This window comes from Hippichthys cyanospilos, chromosome 12, assembly GCF_059441005.1.
Source record: "Hippichthys cyanospilos isolate Australia breed blue-spotted pipefish chromosome 12, RoL_Hcya_1.0, whole genome shotgun sequence".
In the NCBI taxonomy this organism is placed as follows: Eukaryota; Metazoa; Chordata; class Actinopteri; order Syngnathiformes; family Syngnathidae; genus Hippichthys; species Hippichthys cyanospilos.
The window spans coordinates 1,224,745-1,233,716 of NC_142380.1; the positions used below are offsets into that span (position 1 = coordinate 1,224,745).

An 8,972-nucleotide genomic window follows, 5' to 3' on the forward strand; every position below is an offset into this window, starting at 1 on the left:
ATGCACGCACAGCAAGTCACCACATCCTCCTATAGATCCAAGCCAAAAGCGATGCAACTGCTACTTCATTGTCAAGCCCTCCGACCCCCGCCCCCCTTTTCCTTAGCCGACCCCCCCCTTCCAATTTATTCCCCGATTCCTGCTAGCCGGCCCCCGCTCTTTTCTCCTGGTTGCCACGGGGACGGCTAACAAAGCCATCACTTTTACCAATTTCCTCAGAGACAGGTGCTGGCACAATGACGGCTTCCTCGCTTTCTGAAAGGGGAAGGGGCAAGAGGGGTGCATGGGAACTCCGGGCGGACACTCTGAGGGCTGTCCAAGTGTCCTCCTCCCCGGGTCCCGCAGAGAAAAAAAGGCTAATTTGTTGTCCCTGTTTTCCCAGGGAGGGGGGAGAATGAGAGCAAGGCCGGGGTGGCTGCTGGGGGGCCTAGACGACGTGGAAAGAGGGGCGTCAAAACAGACCGCCTAATATCAGTCTCGCGCTCGCTTGTTGCTGCCAAATGGAAGCAAAGAGCTCCTTCCTTTCCTCCGACTTCTCCTCGGACTCATTGCTCACTGGAACAATGGCCGGTCATGGCGTCGTGACTGTGAGATGTTTCAATTTAGCTTTCGGGGTGCAGTGCCCCCGTCCGGACCCCCGCCACCCTTGTTGTGTGGTTTGTGTCCCCTTGTGGAACAAAACTTTCCCTCATGGGGCGCAGTTTTGACATGCAGCCCGGTGGTGCCTTGAGACACGAGTTGAATTCGGTACGCTGGTGGCTCTCAAATGGGGGTGCGTAAAGGTTTTGGATTTTAACACGGTTTTTGCGCATGCCAGCAAATATAGCTGAATGCGGGGACGTCAAACATACGGCCCCCGGGTATTATGCCGCCCGCATGAAGATGTTGTGAACCATAAAAAAACATATGACAAGGATCAGACCAGACCCATAAAACCCTTGCGTGCGGCGAAGCATTTTTTACAGAAGGAACAAGCGTTTTTCTTTACCAACTACCCCTTTGAACAGTTTTCACTAGTCTGATTTTAAAACTAGGTAAATGTGCAGTAATAATCCAAGTCAGGGTTTCAGTGACTGTTCACCGTCACTAATTTGAAACCTAACCCACGTCCCAATCAGAAATGCAGGTTGCTGCTCTTTTTTGTCGTCAGATCTAAATTCAAACGTGGCCATTTCAGTTTATTGCATAGTTGCGGTAACAGACAACAGATGACAAGTAGGGACTTCCTCATCCGTCTGGGGAACCCTTGTGAGTCATGTGCTGATCTATACTTAGGAAAAACATTCCCCATGACGTCAAGAATTTGGAATCAGACTCCTACAAAACTAAAAGAGGATTGGGGGTTGCAAAATAAATAAATAAAAAAATAGAAAAAGGAAGGAAAAACAGCACAATCAAGATTGACACAATAACCCAAATCAGTATGGATAGCAAACTTGAAATGATGCAATCTGAACTCTGAATATTTCCGGTTGATGATAAAACCTTTTGTAATTTCATGACTCATGTTGCATCAAGTCTTCGAATGATACTTTTTGGCCCTGTCACTGCATATTAATACACATATGTCATACATTTACTTAGATTTCCACTTCTCTCTCGTTTTAGTTTAGAAGTGAGGAGGTCAGTGTTTTTGCTTTACAAATTTAGATTTGACTCATCACTGAGCAATACTTTTCTGTTCATGAAAATGACCTTCAAAACTTGTTGACCGCTTTTTTCCACTAGATGTCAGCATAACTCAGTTAAAGAGGAACCTATGAGGTACTGCAGATGTTTTCAGATTATGAAACGTTTTGGTCAAGGACAATTTAGAGTGATGTTCCCTTAAGGCCCCAAACAGTAATACTTCTGGGTAATAGATTAGATCGTTTTAAGTCTGATGCATGTGAGTCACTTCACTGTTTTAAAATTATTTCCCTTAGTTCTAGTAGATGTGATCATTATAAATGCGCATTGAATCTCATTTCACATGTGAGATGAGCTTCAGCAGCTCAGGTCAGATCCAGCAGATGGTGCTGTGGTATCAAAAATTCAAAACAGCTTTTTGGTTTGTTGGTGGAGTGACTGTGTAGATTTATGATGTCATTTTTTAATATTTTTTACCGCGTCACTCCCAAGTCTCCTTGTCCTTTCTATTCCATCCTAGGCAGCGGGCCTCAAGTTCTTCCCAAGAGACAGCCTATTTGTGTCCTTTCAAGTAGTCATTCATTTTTGGTCTTTAACTTTTTGATCCATTCAAGCTACTTGACTAAATCATTGCGTGCTCGTTGGAGGACACCCCGGCCTTTCTGATGATCTTATGTTTGGGTGGGGATACGATTCACTTTGGTGTCTTGACATCAGGGCAGCAGATAGCCTGCTGCTATATTTTCCACACTACAAGGCACACCTAAAAGCCTTGGATTTTCGAATAATGCAAAAAAAAAAAAAAAAAGATTTTGAGGGGCAATATCAGATAGCCCCGAGATTTAATCAGATGGAAAGCCAAGGAGTGCTAACCTTAAGTGCGTATTTGACCCTGCAGAGTACATGTGTCAAACTCAAGGGCCGATTCCAACTCGCCATATCATTTTCAAGACAGACAAACAGACGCTGTCTGTGAAGCTCAACCGAGAGAAAGAGCGAGATTAATCTACTGCGTGCACAAACACGCACACGCGGAACTGAACCTTCACTGTTGTTGTTGAATTTTGGCTGACGGGATTATTAGAAAAGCGTTGAGGTTATTCATCAGCAGCAGTATTTCTTTCCGGCTGCTTCGTTCAAAAGTGTTCACAGCTTTAATCTCTGTCGTTCCCACGTCTGATGTAATCACAGAGGCTGCCTCCAGGCCTTTTCATTGTGGATTTTTGTGTCAATTTTGCTTCTTCATTTTTTTAATCTATTTCTATCCCGTGCTCTACTTGTGCAGCATTCTATTTTGGTAAGATGCACAGCAGGAAAGCGATTCAAAGTCTGACAAACAGGTTCAGCCTCACTCCTTCACACTTGTGTATTATTGACAAGTAAGGGTGCTACTTATTATTTTTTTGCACATATGTCTTCAGGGTAACAAAAGAACCAATTTTATACCACTAAAAATGAGCTTAATTTGAGGCAGGACACACATTTGGGGACAAGCCAACGTGATTTCACCAGAATTTGATTGAAAATGGCAAGCACACAAACGACCATAATTCCTCAAATATAAGACGCACCTGTGTTTAAGAGGCACGCTGTGTTATTACAAAAAAATGTTACCGCGGCTTCATAGTCATTATGATGATGCCATTTCTTGTTTATTGCAAGGCTATTAAAATATTTGCACGATACTTTCCTACTACAGTTAAAGTTTCATGCAGGTTAACTGCTAATCTCTGCATCAACAGGAAGCAAAAGCTGCTGCTACAATGACACATAAGAAACAAACAGGATGTGCTTGACTTTTATCAGGAACTTTCAGCAAATTACACAGCGTTGTGGGTTCTACATTTTTTTCTGCAGTGTTACATCTATTTCCCAAGTGTTGTCTCTTGATCTCGACTATTCATTGCTTTCCACTGGAAAGCTCTATCAACATGCAGGAATGAAACACTGCCTTGTGAAGAACACAAATGTTTTAGCAAAGCAACAGGTTGGTCCCAAATCTGAATTGCAGAATATATTTGCTCCAAATCCTGGGTGGGATTACATTCGCTTGCGATATATTTTTAGTGGATTAAGTCAGAGGTTGCGCTCATACTTATCTTAGCCTACATCCTCTTCATGTGCACTGCTCTTTCCTCTAAACTGTGATTATATAACACAGCACACTGTAATTTTGTCAGATGCTTGTGTACAATAGCATTAAAGAGCTTTTACCGTCCTCCCCGAGGGGATGGTTCAGGCCAACACAAGTGTGTTAGAAGTGCGTCCGTCCAAAAGTACTGTCCTTACAGTCTACCATCTGCTGTCTATTTCTCTTTCTGAATACATTTGTTCTGGCAGTTACAAGGGCTGATGTTCGAGCAGAGTGGTCTTTAATGTTGCGTTGTCAAGCTGAGGAACATCTAAAATGATATCCCTCGGTCACGGCTTCATTACACACTACTTTTGTTATTTTTGTCAGCGCATTGTTAAGCATTTATCAAATGTGCATGTCTTGTGACAAATATTGCTCGGTAAGGATTTCTGTTCGTTTCTGCAGCCTGTAATGGTACCCCTACAACCGTGTTACATAAATTACGTCACAGATCTTTTTCGTTTGCGGTTGAAAGAGTTAAATAATGACAAAGCAGGCTCAGTTATTAGTATCGACACTGGTGGAGAAGCAAAAACATGTGTTGACGTTGACTTTGTGCGTCATTCAAGAACGAAAAACATGTTTCCTTTCAAGCCTTATCGATTTACCATGTTCCATACAAGTATAATAATAGAAGTATATGTGTTCTGATTCAGAAGTCGCTTATCCACGCTGCGTCAGAGAAAGCAGGATGTTTAAAGGTCAAGTAGTGAAGGCTTTGTGACGTGTGACGTCTCGCTGTACGTCTTGCTTTTGCTTTTTTCTCAGAATTTCACTCTCCTTGTTGCGTCAGGATTTTTCCAGTCAACACTACTATGTCGTGTCTGTATTTCAATAATGGATACATTGTGAAGATTTTTGTTGATTGTGCAGCAATCGTAGGCACATTCGGTCTTGAATAGTTTTGGCTGATAAACAAGTCTAATGTAAAATTAAATTTCGTATTAAATAAAAGTCTTATTTAATTACTTTCTAACCAGGAAGTAAAACGGCTCGTTTGCTCTTACCGTGTCGCGTCATCTTGCAGCTCAAGCGGCGCAACATGCACCCATCGATCATCCTGAGCGCTGTCTGATCAATAGTACTCCAACAGCGTGAATACTGGGGCCAAAAACAGGCATTATGCTGATATTAAAATACGATTTTTTGTGAACGGAAAAGTTGTTTTCACTTTTCCTTGGGACGCACCTCAAGTTCATTTTGCCATAAATACCCAAAGTTGCGCATCATCCATTTTCTGTGCGTGAACAAGGATGTACTGGGACGGCGGTACAGTCCGCTCGCTTCTTTTATCGACAACTCGAAGCATTTCTATATCGGCCGTATACTTACTTACAATAATTACCATAACGGGAAGAGCTAGACGGCGGACGTCAGTTTCTTGTTAGCAGCAGGTGCCTGTTGCAGCTAACATGGGATAGGTGTCGGGGTAGCAAATAAAAAGCCAATCAGAGGATGGATTAAACTGACTAAAAGTGGAGAGAGGGAAGAGGACGTGGTGTTTTTCTTGCCTCACCAATCTGCATTCTAATCGACCGAATGACGCAGGAAGAAGAGACCATGCTACTCAAGCATACTGTGCACTCATATGTATCGCAATAACCTCAAAGCATCCAGCGGCGTTTTGCAAACCGCCCACAGGCTCTCTCTAAAGCCTCTTTGTGCCTTTCTCTCCTACCCACTTATTTTCCTTTCCTTTTCTTTCCCTGTGACACCCCCAGCCCTGTGTTCCCTCCATCCATCTTTAATTATAGAACATCCTTCCATAAAAGCACTTCCTGTAAATAAACGGCATGTGTGCCGTTTGTGTGGGGGGGTGCGTTCAAGATCAAGGTGCAGTTGATCTATAGTATTGCGCTGACAAAACAGGCCTTGTTAAATTTATTGAGGGTAGGGTTGCCATTGGATTTAGCCGTTAAAGTTAGGTATGTTTTTGCTGCAACGTCAAATTACATCTTGTTCTTATTACTTAGTGTAATAAAAGTACATTTCCTCAAATAGCAGCTCCTATGCTAACCGTTGCCGCGCCACGATTAGTCATCGGGGAGCAAATACATGCCTTGATCCATGACGGTGCCTTTTCCAGATGGATGGATGGATCGATAGACGAATAGCTGGATAGATAGATGTGTGCTTACTGAAATGATCTTAATCCATTGCTATCAGTCATATATATATATATATATATATATATATATATATATATATATATATATATATATATATATATATATATATATATATATATATATATATATATATATATATACACACACACACACACACACACACACACACACACACGCAGCTGCATGCAACATTTTGTCTTACTTTGAAGGGCCAGTTTTTGACGTTACATATTTGCTTCTGGGCCTCTTTGTTCTTAGAGTACGTCTTTGATCCCCCCCCAATAACCCATTTACATAACACTAAAGCCTAAATCTCCTCCTCTGTATGACCACCTTTGTTTTTACTTTACTCTATTGGCAGTATCACATTTGGTGGCTGACATAACGTGGTTTAAATGCGATTAAGATTGAAGGGAGAATAAGTGGTATCTGTTCATAACTTTCATCTTAAAGTTGAATACCGTATTTTCCAAACTTATAAGGTGCATCTAAAAGCCTTGAATTTTCTCCAAAGCTGACAGTGCGCCTTATAATCTAGTACGCCTTATACTGTGCATAAATCGCCAGCTTTCATTTTTGGGGATGACAAATTAAAATCATTGAACCACCATGATATGCTATATATGCTGCAATTTATATGGGGACAAGGCACAAAAACCATGAGTTTTTGTAAAAAAAAAAAATATATATATGTATATATTTTTATCATTATTTTTTATTTTTATTATTATTTTTATTTTATTATTTTAGTTATTTTACAAATTAAATCCAGAATTTGTTATTAAATGAGACAATATTTTTCTGAAAGGGCGTTTCCTAACCCTGAATATTTCGTAACAAGAGACTTTCGTAAGTACCAGTACCGCTGTACGTTAATGCCATCCAAGTGTCTTGAAGACTTCAAATAAGCTATTTTACTCCTCGAATAGCCTAATGAATAATTGATTCACTCAAAACCAAAATAGTGTGGCTTTGAAATGTGAAGGATCTAATTAGCGTGATCAAAGACACTGGATGCAAACTCACGTTTTAATGACCACAAGGTCTTTTCCAAGTGTGCTATGAAAAAGCCACTAGAATAGGCAAATAAGATGAATAAATTCTGCTGAGGCAAACGTCGGAAAAACAAATGAGGCCTTGCAAGTACAGCGTAGCCGTCACGCTAGCAAGGAGCGCCAGAGAGAACAACAGTAGGAATTAGCCATGTGTAAAGGAGCTTTCCGCTAGCAAACGCGGGCACACGGGCCTGACCTTTGAAGGAAAGTAACAGATGGGTCTTTCTGTGTCCAGGTCTGTGCTGACAGCTGTCCAGGATACAGGGGAGGTGAAATGGGGAGGGTATGTTGAGGCTCATGGGCGACCCTGGGGTCAGGCATCCTCTCGCTTAGAAAAGAGGAGGAAGCAAGCGAATTTGCATGACCGTATAGAAAAGCACACGCGCGCTGGCAAGCGGGCGCCAAATTGGGCATAATGCATCATTTGCATACTCCTCAAGTTTTGTGTCTGCAGCAGCGATTTTGTTGGTCCAGCTGGCTCCCCCCCTTGACCCTTCATCTGTCGGTTCTCCATTCAGTCTTTTTTCTTAGGCCAAAATAATCCACCGCGCGGCAACCCTTTGTGACTGCTATGCTGAACTAGGGCTGCACCTATACCACTTTTTTTCCCCGAACCGTGTACAAGTACTACAGACTCACAAGATCGACTAACGTATTTTCCACAACATAACCGCACCTTCAATGAACGTCCGTTTTAAAAATTGTTTTCATACATACACACACAGTATAAACGTTACGGTAATTGTTGCAAGTAAGACTGTGTCCGATATAAAAATGCACATCTGTGCTTCAAAACTCGGCTTATGTGGCTGATGGATCAATCTTCCTCGAATGGTGTCGAATAAGAGAAAAATCTTTTGCGTTACTAATCTTTTAAGGAGCCATTTTGCAGTTTTCTATACTGTACCATTCCCGATCCACACATCGTTTTCCGCCGCAATCCCGTGACAATCTCCTTCTGTTGTTCGTCTTTGATTCTATTAATAGTGATGGCTTCAACTCACGTGGCTCCGTGCCTTCATTTAACAGGCAGTAAGTAGCAATCTAATTGCAGTCATGGCTCAATTAAATGAACATAGGGAGTCCACCACCTCTCGCGATTCTTTTGTGTGACATGTTTTACCGCCGGGCAATAAATATCGATCAGCCTTGATCCTGCGAGAACACTTGGCCGCTGGTCCCGACCTACCAATCGATATGGGTCCCCGGTGCAGTGATAGCGGCGGGGTCACAAAGGAGTGTCGTTTGGATTTTCTTTGAAGATTCTGTTCAAGTCAACTGGGAAGAAAAAGGGAGTAATCCCCTTTCAGGACTTTTTTTTTTTTTTTAACAGGTGTGTCACCTGCTGTGTAGATAAATCCATTTAAAGTCTGATAAGTGAAAATGGAATTCACATAAACACGCAGTATCACATATAAATGCGTTAATGAGTGAAGCAACAGATAGAATTTAGATAAGGAAAGAATGTTTATTTCTCTAACATTTGAAATGACTTTAACGAGCACCTAAGGAACGGTAACCATATGCAACAGGTTTCTGTTAGTCTGACTTTTTTGTGGCCGTCTTTTGTTGATTTTGTGGTCATGATCAAGAATAGTGTGATTTGACTATTCCCAAACAGTTGGGGAAAGTTGGTATTAAAGCACCAAAAATCTGCGGTAACAGCTGGCTTGGTTGTACATCAACGCATTCTTCTGCCTCCCCCCCGCCTGCCCGCCCGGCCGACCTTCCACTTCCATCTTGTCTTCTTCTGAGGCAGGCATGCCAAAGGGACAGGTGCGGGCCCAGCTCCTCCTCGCTCGGACAGCCGCGGCTGGGGTTTCAATAATGTCATTCTGTGCAGCTGAATAGGAACCAGCAGGGGCCCCTCCGGGTTTTTTTGCGCCTCCGACTGACAGACGAGCAGCCGGGTCTTTGTGCGGAGCCAAGGGGCCCCCAGTCCTTTGGTAGAGGTGGAGGATGGGTTGGTAGGAGGGGTGGGTGTCAGGTTCAGGCAACCTAAAACATTTAATAAACAAACAAGAA

The 8,972-nt window shown here is 42.4% G+C and overlaps 1 protein-coding gene across 2 annotated transcripts in view; it reads right to left on the minus strand.

The window, feature by feature from the left end:
- Positions 1-7,524, minus strand: part of eif2b3 (eukaryotic translation initiation factor 2B, subunit 3 gamma) — a 40,255-nt gene extending 32,731 nt beyond the window's left edge. The window contains exons 1-2 of one of the 2 annotated variants that reach the window (XM_088430185.1): positions 7,380-7,524; positions 7,144-7,275 (exon numbers count right to left, since the gene is read on the minus strand). The gene's annotated coding sequence lies outside the window, so the exon portion shown is untranslated. The other variant, XM_088430184.1, reaches the window with a different exon arrangement.
- Between the last annotated feature and the right edge of the window lie 1,448 nt (positions 7,525-8,972).